This window comes from Canis lupus, chromosome 4 (genome assembly GCF_003254725.2).
Source record: "Canis lupus dingo isolate Sandy chromosome 4, ASM325472v2, whole genome shotgun sequence".
NCBI lineage: Eukaryota > Metazoa > Chordata > Mammalia > Carnivora > Canidae > Canis > Canis lupus.
The window spans coordinates 68,527,266-68,541,888 of NC_064246.1; the positions used below are offsets into that span (position 1 = coordinate 68,527,266).

Below are 14,623 nucleotides of genomic sequence, written 5' to 3' on the forward strand. Positions count from 1 at the left end.
GTTTATGGCAAGAGTTGTGATAATGGTTTCACAGATGTATATTAATCTCCAAACTCATCAAGTTGTTTTTATTACATGTGAAAGCATAGCTTTATGTAGGTAAATCATACTTCAATAAGGTGGTTTAAAATGTAAATATAAAAAATAAACATCAACAATTTTATATACTCAGTGTGCATTTTGCTTTTGCATGCTCTTAGCACAGTCTCTTGTACGTTCAGAGAAGCATATATAATAATATAATATAATATAATATAATATAATATAATATATATATATAACTTTTTCTGAATCCTATTCAAACCAAAGAATGGGCCAATAGTTCTATCTATGACCATTCTTTAGTTAATAAAAGTGCTTGGAATTCAGCACATCATTAGTGAGAGATAAAAGCTCTACATGGAAATGGATTAATGATCTCCAGCCTGGGGATTTGGCATGGATCTTCTCTTAACTGACATTCTGTGCATCTGTTTGGTGACTCTTGCCCACGGTATAATGAGATCTCAGTAGAGAATTCCTTTCTTGCTTATTTCCAAGTGAAGACAGTTTGGTCAAACCCCCAGTAGAGGACCACCAATTGGTTAGCCAAAGCAGGGGGCAGTAGTTGTTCCCAGAGCCAGTTTGGATAAGCAACACATGGAAACGTTGTAATGGGCTAGAGTGACAGCTTTGGGGTAGCAGCATTTCCTCTTTCATGGTCACTTTCCTTTCCTATTTCCCTTACACCTGACAATAAGTTTTTAAGGCTTTAAATATTTCATTCCTCTTTCAAAATCTCATAGGTAATTTATATCTTCAAATTATGTGAGTGTCAAGTATGACGCCGACCCCCTTAAAGGTGTCCTGGAGAGAAACTGGGGAAGGTCACCCGCTAAACAAATTAGTGAGTACTTAGCACACATCAGGTCAGAGAATTCTCTTGTAGGCTTGCCAAATTAATTTTAGAAAGCCAAAGGCCCAAGCAGAGAGGCTGGTGAAAAGCTAACCACACTTGTGAAACATTTCGTGTCTTTCCTAAATATTCCTGCCTCATTAAACTCCGTTATCGCAGGAAGATGTGGAAATGTTTGCTACTTCAAGCTGCAGTTATTTTCAATGAATTGAAGTAGTGCTGTTTTCATACTTAACCTGGGAAAACTATAAACAGGTCTCTCTATAAGACCTTCTCTATGAGTTCACTATTTTGATTTTATAATCTAAACTTATCAGAATTCCAAGCAACTGTTTGATTCAATTCAGACTTTCCTTGGATTTATTCCTTTCTTGTGCAAAGCAAATTAATTAAACATATGTATTTACTTTATTGACAAACATATAGCGTTTGCTAAGTACTAAATACCTGTTAAAAGTGCTTCATAAATGTTAACTCATTTAATTTACAATAACCTAATGAGGTAAGTACTATTATTATTCCTATGCTATATGTGAAGCAACTAGGGCACAGAGAGGTTAAGTAATCTGTTCAAGGCTGCACAGCTGGCAAATAGCAAAGCTAGGATTCAAACTCCGTCTTGTTCTAGAATTTGCTCTCCTGCTTTAGATCACTAGGAGATGCCTTGCCAAGTTGGCATTAGGTCCTGTCTTTGACATTTGCTTTCTTCTGATATATAAAACAGTATTTACAGAGGTATCAAGGTTGATGAGAAGCTGAATATTTTTCTAACATTACGATACTGGTGATTAACTGGTGCTGAACAAGACCATTAAACATAAGTTAAGGGGCACCTGAGTGGCTCAGTTGGTTAAGCATCTGCCTTTGGCTCAGGTCATGATCTCAAGGGTCCTGGGATTGAGCCCCATATTGGGCTCTCTGCTCAGCGGGGAGCCTTCTCCTCTCTCTACCCTTCTCCCTACTTGTGTGCTCTCTCTTTCTCTCTCTCTCTCAAATAAATCAACTCTTATTAAAAAGTTAAAACTTGGGATCCCTGGGTGGCGCAGCAGTTTGGCGCCTGCCTTTGGCCCAGGGCGCGATCCTGGAGACCCGGGATCGAATCCCACGTCAGGCTCCCGGTGCATGGAGCCTGCTTCTCCCTCTGCCTGTGTCTCTGCCTCTCTCTCTCTCTCTGTGTGACTATCATAAATAAATAAAAATTAAAAAAAAAAATTAAAAAATAAAAAAATAAAAAATAAAAAGTTAAAACTTTAGCTTATGTGACTCCTAAAATGGCTTTCATAGATTTTTGGGTTAATTTGGATGTGAAGAGATGTTGTCTCTTACAGAAAAAGTCTCAGATCTGAATTTCTTCCTTCCTCATCCTTTTTTCTCTCTTCCATTCTCCTTCCTTATCAGGTTTGCTTGTTTGTCTTTTTTGAGGACATTTATTTCCTAAAGCATCCACATATTCACAGCATCCACTCCCAATAAACCGAACCGTGCTTTTTTTTTTTTCTTGTGTGAAATCATATGAACACATTCAACTTCCAGGTGATTTGGATCCCAAAGTCAGTGACACAAAAATCCCAATCCAGTAAGATACAAATCCACACATTTCCTTTCTATCACTTGGCATATACCCATGTTTAATCAGTCTTTACAATTCAATTTGACCAGGTAGTTGCTAAGACAACACAAGATAACATCTCTAATGATCTCTTTCTTTCTCCTTTTTTCTTTTCCTCCTCCTACCCAGTATAATTTCCAGATATTAAATCTATCCATTTCTCCCCAGTAACAATGTTGGCTTTGTCCTATTCCATTCAGTGTTCAGTCTCATCCATTCCTGATGTCATCAGAGGATCACTTGGTCACTAAGTAAATCCTAGCAGAGAACAGGTCATGCATGCATGAGTCCAGTGGCTTTTCTGAATGGTGAAAGATTTTTTAGGTTATATTGCATGTTTGTTTTGGTGATTGCTAGTATGATGTGATACTGATACTGATGTGATAGATAGAATGAATGATTTCTGTGTTGAGGGACATTCCAAAGTCTGGGCTGTTTGGGTACATTCTGAGTGGTATAGATACAGAGACTTTCTAGGAAGCTGGAATAACTCAGTACTTCTCCAAGGTAGAAATGCTTTCTCCCAGCTCTCCCAAGTCAGTCTGTAGTCTGACAAGTCCAGTTTCTGGAAATAGTCTGAACTCAGAGAGTCTTTGAAATACTGTGTGGATAAAACTGGCAGTTCTTTTACCCTCCCCATGTATCTTACTGAGATACCTTTAAAAAAAAAAAAAAAACTACCTTTGTCACCGTTTATTTGCTTTTTTTTTTTTTTTTGCTTTTTAATAGCATTGGAAGCTCCTGTAAAGCGTTTTCTTTGTGTGGAAAAGTGCACTAAATATTATGGAATGGAAGTCAGGAGGATGAGGGTATTGATTTTAAAAATTAAGCAATTTCTGAAAAAAAAATCAGAGTAGACTAGGATGGAGATAAATGTGTTAAAACACTATAATTGTCTGCCAGAACCGTCAAAACAAAATAGTATAAATGAGTGGCCATATAAAATAAATTTATTTTCCTGTAGTTCTGGAGAGTAGAAATCCAAGATTAAAGTGTCAGCAGATTTGGATTCTTCTGTAGCCTCTTTCTGTGGCTTGCAGATGGCCACCTTCTTGCTGTGTCCTCATATGATCTTTACTCTGTGTGTTCACACCCCTGGTGTCTCTCTTTGTATGTCCAAATTTCCTCTTCTTATAAGGGCACCAGTCAGATTGGATGGGGCTCACCTTGAATGTCCTCATTTTTACTTAAGGACCCCTATGAAGGCCCTGTCTCCAATTACATCTGCATTCTGAGGTTAAACTTAAAGGGTTAGGGCTTCAACACATGAATTTTGCAGGACCACAGTTCAATCTATTATAAACATCGAGGTTTACTGGTTGAAATATAATTTTTAAAATATATGTCCAAGCTTAGGAGAAAGATGTGGAAATTCCTTTAAGCCAGAGATAGGAGGGCGCTAACAGCTAGAGGAATTATATTGCATTTAAGCCATGGCAGAGTGGAGTGCAATGTGTGGGGGGAGGGATAAAGCTTAGGTTTGAATGTCTTCCCAGGGATAGAAGATAAGACATCTGACCCAAAGAGATCCCACAGAAGGTGTGAAATGGGTGCTGAGACTCCCAACGAAAGATGGGAAACTGAAGCATTTCTGCCCAAAGGGGGACTACATGGATTCACTGCTTAGCTTGGGAAAAAATACAAGATATGTGTTTCTTTTTCTGGTTTTGAGTAGAATAAAAACATATGTCCATCTGTCTTTAATGAGTTTGGAACCCAAATTTATCCTACCTAAGAAGTACTTCAAGCCCTACCCTGAAAAGTAAGCTTAAAGGTTTTCCCCATGTGAATGATACTCACGGGGTGAATGGAAGAAGAAAATCCCAAAATATTTGAGAGCAACACTTCAACTATCCAGACTCCCTTACGGATGAGAGTCAAGATTCCCTTAGGAAAAACAATGCTTAAAATGACCTCCCAATAAAAGTTTCAAAACGCACCTGGACATTATCTACCATGAACATGAAGCAGCAGATAATTAATTTGTAAGGCTGGCTGAAGGATTAGAAACCAAAAAACTTGATAATAATAGACAAACTATCTGAAAGAGATATTCATATAAGAGAGCTAAAATTATTTAAAAGATTAAAATAAGATTTAGGAGCAAAAAAAGAACAAGGTGTTATTTACCAGAATAAGAAAAATGTGAACAAAAAACTCCGATATATAGAATATTCTTCACTGAACTTAAAACCTAATATACTGGGTAAATAGTAGATTTATTTTATTTTTTTAAGATTGTATTTATTTATTCACGAGAGACACAGAGACAGAGAGAGGCAGAGACACAGGCAGAGGGAGAAGCCATCTCCATGCTGGGAGCCCAACATGGGACTTGATCCTGGGTCTCCAGGATCAGGACGTGGGCTGAAGGTGGCGCTAAACCTCTGAGCCACCCAGGCTGCCCCTAAATAGTGGATTTATATAGAGCTAAAGAAACTTAATGAACTAGAAAACAGCTGAGAATATCAACAAGACTGCAACACTGAGGGAAATAAATGGATACACAAATGATAGGGTAAGAGTCATAGAGGATAGAATGAGAAAATCCAAAATAAAGGTAATAGGATTTCTGAAAGAAATGGAATAGAGAATTCTCAATATTCAAAGAAACCATGACTGAGAATTTTCCAGATTTGATTAGCAACATGAATCCTCATAATGAAAAACGCTATGAGTGGAAAAACAAAAAGCAAATCTACATGTAAACGTATTGCAGTGTCATTGCAAAACAACAAAGAGAAAAGTCTTAATAACAAGAGAGAAAAGATCAATGTGTTACAAATAATAAAATCAATTAGCAAAATCCTTAATAATTTCATTAATGATCAGAAAAGAGTGAAATAAGACCTTCAAAATACAAATACCAATAATAGCCATTTTAGAATTTTCTATTCAGATAAATTATTTAAATAAGAACAAAATAAAGCCATTTTCAGAAAAACAAAGACTGCAAGAACTAATCACTCAAAGACCCTTGCCAAATGAATTACACTAAAAACGATACTTTAAGTAACAATGGGATGCAAAAAGTAATGTGGAGCAAAGAAATTAACATACATATGTAAATCTAAATGAACATTAGATGCAAAATTTAATAACAACAATGGTAATTTGGGCAGAGGATTAAAAGCAAGATAGAACTAGGATTGTTGACAATAATAACTGAAAGGATAATCAGTTTTCTAATATGTTTTTCTAGAGAGGGATAGAAGCATTAATGTTAGATTGTTGAATTAAGTATGCTTGTTAAAATTTGAAGGATAAGGACTAAAATAGAAATAGAACAAATAATTTTCAAACCAGTAGAAGGACGAGAGGGAAATAAACTTGATTAATACAAAAGAAAGCGGAAAATAATTAGAAAAAGTAAGGCAAATAGAAGGCCTTCTATCTTACCAGATAAGATGGTAAGAATAAATCCAAATTCATTGCTACAATGAATACAAACAAATTAAAGGACAATTAAGAACCCAATTAAAAAATGGTTCTAAAACCTTAACAGATACTTCACTAAAGATGATATATAGATGGCAAGTAAGCATATTAAAAGATGCTCCACGTTATAGGTCATTGGGGAATTGCAAATTAAAACAACAGTGAGAGGCCCCTGCACACCTATTAGAATGGCTAAAATCCTAAACCAACATTTGACAGCAGCAACTGCTGGTGAGGATAAGGAACAACACGAATTCTCATTCATTGGTGGTGGGAATGCAAAAATAGTACAGCCTCTTAGGAAGACACTTTGGCAGTTTCTTATAAAACTGAGCATACTCTTAAACCACACAATCCAGCAGTTGTGCTCTTTGGTATTTACCGAAAGGAATTGAAAACTATGTCCACACAAAAACCTACACATGTTTGTTTATAGCAGCTTTATTCATAATTGCCCAAACTTGGAAGCAACAATGACGTCCTTGGGGAGAATGGATAAATAAACTGTGATACATCCAGACGGTGGAATATTATTCAGCACTCTAAAGAAATGAGCTATCAAGCCATAAAAAGCCATGACAAAGTCTTAGATGCATATTACTAACTGAAAGAAGCCAATCTGAAAAGGCTACATACCATATGATTCCAGCTGTAGGACAGTCTGGAAAAGGCAAAGCTCTGGAGAAGTAAAATGATCAGAGGTTGCCAGACATTAGGCAGAGGGGAGGAAGGGATTAGATTGATGGATAGAGTATGTTTAGGTCAGTGGAAACTTTCTGTGTGATTCTATAATGGTGGATACATGTCATTATATATTTATCTAAACCTATAGATGATCACACCGAGAATGAACCCTAATGTAAACTAGGGACTCTGGGTGATAATGCCATGTCACTGTAAGTTCATCAGTTATAACAAATTTTCCACTCTGGTGGGGAATGTTAATAGTGTGGGAGGCTCTGAGTGTGTGAATATAGGGAATATATGGGAAATCTCTGTACCTTCAGTTCAATCAATTTTGCTGCAAACCTAAAACCTCTTTAAATATAAGGTCTATTTTTAAATAGACTTAAAAAAAAGACTATTAAAAGGCAATTTCAGAGAGTCCTGTTTTGATGATCTTATGGGAGACACACCTGAGACATAAGGACACAGGAAAGTAAAAGGATGGAAAAAATATGCTAAGTGAATATTAACAAAGAAAGTTGATTTTTTAAAAATTTTATTTATTTATTCATGAAAGACACAGAGAAAGAGAGAGGCACAGACACAGGCAGAGGGAGAAGCAGGCTCCATGCAGGGAGCCTGACGTGGGACTCGATCCCTGGTCTCCAGGATCACACCCTGGGCTGAAGGCAGCACTAAACCGCTGAGCCACCTGGGCTGCCCAACAAAGAAAGTTGATACAGCTATGTTGATATCACAAATTAGACTATAAAGCAAACAGCATTACTAGAAGAGAAAGTTACTACACAATGATTGAAAGAGCAATTCACCAAGAAAAATTTTGAACAGCCCTAAGGATGACATACCCCTAACAAAACAGCCTCCAAATATATAAATAAAAGCTTATTGTACATACTTCAATAATTAAAATCACAATTTTAGGTGAATAATTTTAGTAAATTTTCATATTATGTGCTAGATAATGCAGTTAAGAAATTAGTAAGGGTATGTGTGACTTGACAATACAATAGAAAAGCTTGATATAATGGGTATATAGAATCATGTTCCCCTCAAATTAAAGGATACTCATTCTTTTCAAGCACATATGGAATATATTTAAATATTAACTACATATTAGGTCACGTAGCAGGTCTCAGCAAAAGCAAGATTACTTACCAGTTTCCTCATTTTCAATGCAAAAAAGGAGAAGGAAATAACAAAAACATAGAAAAAGAGATTTTTAAAAAAACATTAAGTCACTAAAAAAATCAAAATATTTCCTGTGTTGAAGAAAAAAGTAATGGACAGTAAAAATAGGTATAAAAACTTGCATAGAGGGATCCCTGGGTGGCGCAGCGGTTTGGCGCCTGCCTTTGGCCCAGGGCGCGATCCTGGAGACCTGGGATCGAATCCCACATCGGGCTCCCGGTGCGTGGAGCCTGCTTCTCCCTCTGCCTATGTCTCCGCCTCTCTCTCTCTCTCTCTCTCTCTCTCTCTCTCTCTCTCTGTGACTATCTCATAAATAAATAAAACTTAAAAAAAAAAAAAAAAACTTGCATAGAAAAGTTAAACTGGTCATAAGAATGAAATTCAGAGCCCTTTATGCATACATTAGAAAAGAAAAAATGCAAATTAATAAGTAATCATCTAACTCAAGAAGTTAGACAAATAAAGGGAAATTAAACCCAAACAAAGGAGGGGGAAACAATAATGGTAGATATTATTGAGAATACAGAGAAAATATTGAGAATACAGAGAAACAACAAAATAAAAATCTTTTTTTTTTTTTAAAGAGAGAGAGAGAAGCAGAGTCATAGGCAGAGGGAGAAGCAGGCTCCATGCAGGGAGCCTGGGGCTCGGGGATCACACCCTGAGCCAAAGGTAAACACTCAACCCCTGAGCCACCCAGGGCGTCTCAACAAAATAAAAATCTATTTCTTCTAATAGAATAGATTGTCCTCTGGAAAAAATAATCAAGAAAAAAATAACATAGAAATAAATAATTCTCGGGATCCCTGGGTGGCGCAGCAGTTTGGCGCCTGCCTTTGGCCCAGAGCACGATCCTGGAGACCCGGGATCGAATCCCACATCGGGCTCCCGGTGCATGGAGCCTGCTTCTCCCTCTGCCTGTGTCTCTGCCTCTCTCTCTTTCTCTCTCTGTGACTATCATAAATAAATAAAAATTAAAAAAAAAATTCTCAAAATGAGAAGTCATAACAGTGCAGTAGAATTTTAAAAGAAGTTCATGAATTACTTTATGCCAATACATTTGAAAAACTTCCTGTTTTAGAAAAATATAATAACCAAAAATAACTCATTAGAAATAGAAAACCTGAAAGGTTTTTAAATGATTAAGCATTAAAAAAAAAAAAAAAAAAAAAAAAAAAACTTGGAAAAGAAGTCTATCCTGACAGATAAAACATTTGGACCAGACTATGTTCCAATTATAATCTTCCAAACCAACAAAGAATATATAACCCCTATTTCATATAAACTGTTTTGGAGAAAGAAAGCTTGAAATAATAAATCAAAGCCAGATAGTGCTTATGTCAAGAATGCAAGGATATTTTCAAATTAGAAAATCTGTAAGTGATATTTATCACCTTAACAAATTTGAAAGGGAAAAAAATTTGATCAACTCACAAATACAGAGAATGTATTTGATAAAATTAAACAGCTATTCATAATTTTCAAAATATATGTACTTATTAGCAAACTATAATAGAAAAGAGATTCCTTAACGTGATTGTGTTATCTACTAAATATGTAAATTTATCACACTAATTAGCAATAAAGAAATTATCTTTAATTTTAGAAACAAAGCAAAGATGCCCACTGTCGTTACTGCTATCCAGCAATGTGTTGGAGATCCAGCTAGTATATTAAGAAATAATAACACCTATTGGGAAGAAAGAAAACTACTTTTTGTAGCAAATCAAGTTATAACATAACTGAAAATAAGTTTAACAAAAGAAGCATAGATACTTCATGAACAAATTATAAAGCCTTAAGGACATAAAAGAAGAATTGAAGAGTTCAAAATGATGAAGATGACCATTCTCTCAAAATTGTTCTATCAATCAATGTAATCCCAATCAAAATTTCAACAAAAGCAAATGAGTTTACCAACAAGTTTTGTCAATTACATTTCTAATATAATCTAAAGTTCATAGGAAAGAATGAAACTCCAAGATTAGCCAAAGCAGTTTTGACCAAGAAAGGGAAGTGGGAGAGGTGAGACCCAACCTATCTAGATATGAAGAAACAGTGGTTGATAAATTTCCCAAGACTAGAGTTTATTAAAAGTCAGAGCTAAGATTGAATCTTGGTTCATATTGCTGCCAAACCTACATTCTCACATATCATGTTCCTCGACAACATTTAAGGCATAATTTAAAGTTATTTCTAGGATTGTTAAAATGGATAAGGTACATGTAAAATAACAATCAGGGATAAGGAAATTATTAATAAGAATGAACAAGCTAATTAATTTAGCTGACCAAACTTAAAAGCTTGGACCACACTGAAACTACATTCTGGATACTATTCAGAAGTATAGAATTCTAAGTCTTTACACAATAATACACGCTTTCCGTTATCTATCAAGATCCAGAATAAGAATAAAAAATACAATAAGCATGTTAAAAAGAATACATATATAAGTAATTCTTAAAGCAAAGATGACAACTTTTTATATGCATTAGAAAAAATACATAAAATATATATTTGGAAGAAATGAGGTCATTTATCCTTTTATGAGTGATATTGAGAATTATAATAAATATGTGAAGAACAGCATATCGTTACATCAGACTTGTTTTTTTTAATGGATAACTAGGACATGAGAGCTCACTGCTCAGGACACTGGAGATGACTTAAATCTGAATTTTTGTTAAAATCAGCTGAAATTAGAATGTGCATATATTTAAGTTTTCCCTTCATCAGGTTTCTGCCAACTAGGTTTTTTTTTTTTGTTTTTGGTTTTTTTTTTTTAGATCTGTTAAACATCCAATGCTATAATACTCTGTAGGCTCTTAAAAGAAATATAATTCATGGACTCTACCTACCTTCAAATTCCTTATCTTTTAATTAGAGAGGTAGAGTCTAGAACACAATTAAAAAGGAATTAAGGATTGAGCAATGTGAATCTGGTCATAAATGTTATGACAGAGATGCACAAGCATACATATTAGTAGGGAAGAATTTAATACATTCTGGTTTTATTATTTGGAGTCCTGATACTAAACATATTTTTCTATTTTTATGTTACCGAAAACTCTCTGGGATATCACAGCAGATACTGTTACTGGAAAGGGGTCTGCTTGGTGGTTAGGACTCAACTGAAAGAACCAGAGAATGCGAGAGAAAATGTCCTAGTCTGTGAGCTTCGTAAGATAGTAGGGTTTGATTATCTGGAGGCTGGCATAATGGAGTTAACTGGCCACATGATTGTAGAGAAGCTGCCTGAAAACAACCAGTAACTTGTTACAATGCAGAGGTGATATGACAAAATTAAGGGGTGGGGGAAAGACTAGAAATGCAGGAATAATGTCATTTTTTATCTGTGTCCCATGGCCTGGCCTATTGCCTGTTGATTATCTTGCTGGGAAAAGATAAATTCTCTTCTGAGCCTTGGAGGTACCACTTGCCACAGAGGAGTGGAAGGACTTGCCATGCCAAACATGGCATGTTTGGCAGAAGCCCAGCCCAAGAGATGTAACCTATTTGCAGACTAGCAGGGGAAGGAGGTTGGTAGGTAGGTACAGACAGTTAAGCTTCTTTGCATCTTTTCTTGTTACCCTTTACATTCCTAATAGAAAATGTGATTATTATAATCTTGTTTCATGTGGCAACTGAAGTTGACTCTTTTGGTGGATGCGGACCACTGAGTTTGTGCCAGTACATCTTTGGGTTGTTACATAGCTCGGGCTAAGATTTCCCTAACAGCCGTATGACTCGGAAAGATGTGTTCTTCTGGGCTGAGCAATAGAGACAAACAGATATAGTGGATTCATTTCAAACACTTAATGACACCTATGTGTTTTCTTTTTTTTTCTCTTTTGTCATATTCTCTAATTGATATAAATCCAGAAATTCCTTTCTGTTCTATGGATAATAATTAGATATAAAAAGAAGTCCATTTAAGCACTCATAGATGAGGTATTTGATACGGGTACAATCATGGTCTTCATTTTTACTTGTAATTTACGCCCCACATATTTTTTGAAAAGATTTGAGCAAATTATAGCAACAACATATCTGACACTAAATAATCAAAATAAGAAAGGAGATTAGTAATTAAAGGAAAGAGAAAAAAAGGAAGTACCGTGCATCTCTTGCTTTGAACTATTTAGCTATCAAAGGAACTTGCTACAAGACATATTTTCTGACAATAATCATAATCAAAATCATAATATTAATTCTTAGGCATTTAAGCAATGTGCTGAGTGCTTTAATGCATTACATAATTTAATTCTGCTGATGGCCCATTGGTATTTTCTCCATATCACAGCTACAGAAACTGAGGCACAATGAGATTAAGTCATTTAACTTGTCACATAGCTAAGAAGTAGTGGAACTGGGTAATCTAATTCTAGAATCCATGTCCTTCTTTCCAGCATGATCATTGATGTGAAATGATTTAGTGGAAATAGGATAATACTATTCAAAAAACTAAGGATTTTGCCCTGGCTACCTGGGGTTCAGTCTCAGAATTTTTTAAATTGCTTCATGGTAAACATAGAACAAAATGCTATTTACCATTTTCCCCAAATTCCAACTATGTCTTGGCATTATGGAGATATGTCTGATTTGCCATATATGTTGTTCTCTATTGAAAAAAAATATCATGTCCTAGGAAACCTCTTAAAATCCTCCCCCAGCTCTTTGATTCCATCGTTCCAGGAAATTATTCTAAATAATGCATGCACAGTATAGAATATAGGCTCTAATTTTCTGTGAGATCCTTTTTTGAATCATGAAATCTGAGGATAGGGAGTTTTCAATGATTTAGAGGAAACTTGTGGCTGTACTATCTTCAGCAGAACTGGGTAGGGAAAGACTCTTGCTGCTGGCTGCATTTGCCTGGTTTCTTCTCCCTGGAAATCCCATCAGAGGATATTTTTTCTCAAAATGACTAATTTCCAACTCCTTCTCCGCCCAACTTCCAACTTTGATGTTTTTAATCTACACAGTAGGAGAAAAGGGAGCTAATTATGACATAAAGTAGGATCCATTACCCAACAATCAAGGGTTGTGGCCTCAGTCACTCCTCCAAGATGGCAGAACCTTGAACTCTGTGGCCAAGTCTCAGCTTTGGCCCCTTGCTGACTCTACTTCTCTCTACACCCAAGGTGATTTTATAAGGCACAGAGTAACCTTGTGGGGTGTAATGGTTCATTTCATTGTGAATCGGAGGACATAACAAAATATTTGAGAGTCATATTCTTTCAAAAAAAAGATGAATGATTTAATGTCACTGTTGGAATAACAAATGGTTCAGGTACTTTATGAGTAAATATGTTTTCATTGGGAAGCTGGGGTGGAAGGTGTGGGGAGGGGGTGGGGCAGGAAGAAGAGAAGGAACAAGAAGATATTACTTCCATTTTAGGAACACTTCATCTAGTCTAATTTATAAACTGGAAGACTTGTGAATGAGGTGATTGTAGTATTCAACTTTGTGTTTGGTTCAGTGTCTGGGATATTGCCAGGCATATGTCAAATATTAAGTAAAGCTTACCAAAAAACTAATATAACTCTTATGTATTTCTTTTTGTATTCAGCTTCTTGGTTTATAAAAGATTGTGAGGGCTATTTCTACTCTCTGTCCCTCTGTTTTCACGTAGGGCTGTACATTTCCAGAATTTCTTGGAATTTTCTACCCCAAAACTTCTACTGACTCTTTATGAACAGCAGCCCCCAAACAGTAGTGGGGGGAGTGTGTTGTTCAGGGTAGCTGTCACAAAACAAAAAGTCTTTGAAGCCTCATGTTTTATCTTAAAAACAAAAGCAAATTTTGTCCTCATCTTGGTGTGTGTGTGTATATGTGGGTGCATTTGATGAAAACAATCTGATTCTCCTTAAAAAATCAGACAGAACTGGAGGCCCCTGAGTCTCTGTCAGTTAAGGACCCAACTCTTGGTTTCAGCTCAGGTCATGATCTCAGGGTAGTGGGATCCAGCCCGGTGCTGGGTTCTGCACTCTGTGCTCAGCACTCAGAGCAGAGTCAGCTTAAGATTCTTTCCCCACCCCCTCCCCCTGCTCGCATGCATGCATGCTCTCTCTCTCTAAAACGGATAAAATCTTTAAAAATTTTTCAGGTAACATGGATGTTCTAGAAACATATGCCATGCTTATGCATTGGCTTCTAGAACACCACACTGTCATACCTATATTGTCATTTGAAAAGACCATCTCAAGCCATCCTGGACAATGTTTTCCCCTAATAATGAAGGAACAATTATATTTTTTAAAGATTTTATTTATTTATTCATGAGAGACACAGAGAGAAAGGCAGAGACAGGCAGAGGGAGAAGCAGACTTCTCGCAGGGAGCCGGATGTGGGACTCTACCCCTAGACCCCAGGGATCACGCCCCGAGCAGTTAAGGCAGACGCTTAACCACTGAGCCACCGGGGGTCCCACAATTATATATTTTGTCTGATTATTTGATAGGGCTTAAGTTCGGACACTTTAACATATCATTTGAATTCCAAACACCAATATATAGATAATTCCAAACCGTTAGCAAGTAATGAGATGAAACCGCACCTGAGGGTATCTTCTCTTCTCTATCCCATATATCCTGCGCTCCAAAAACCTGCTTGGTCTGTTCAGCCAGTCTGATATGTGCATCAGATCTGACTCCACTTTAGGCAGGTTTCCCTGGCCACCCCGCCCGGGTGTCTATGGCCCTCTCACGGGAGTCCAGTCATTGCAAGCTTATGTAGCACAGATCTATGCCATGGCTTGACAGCTTTGTAATGGCAGCACTCTCCTAATTGTCAGGGGAAAGGT

At 36.4% G+C, this 14,623-nt stretch overlaps 1 protein-coding gene across 8 annotated transcripts in view; it reads left to right on the top strand.

Moving 5' to 3' along the window:
* Nucleotides 1-14,623, top strand: part of PLCXD3 (phosphatidylinositol specific phospholipase C X domain containing 3) — a 184,884-nt gene that overhangs the window by 70,437 nt on the left and 99,824 nt on the right. Inside the window, exon 1 of one of the 8 annotated variants that reach the window (XR_007410369.1) lies at nt 12,863-12,961. The exons of the other annotated variants lie outside the window; for them this stretch is intronic. The gene's annotated coding sequence lies outside the window, so the exon portion shown is untranslated. Of the gene's footprint in view, nt 1-12,862; nt 12,962-14,623 lie in introns of those variants that run through there. 8 annotated transcript variants of the gene reach the window in all.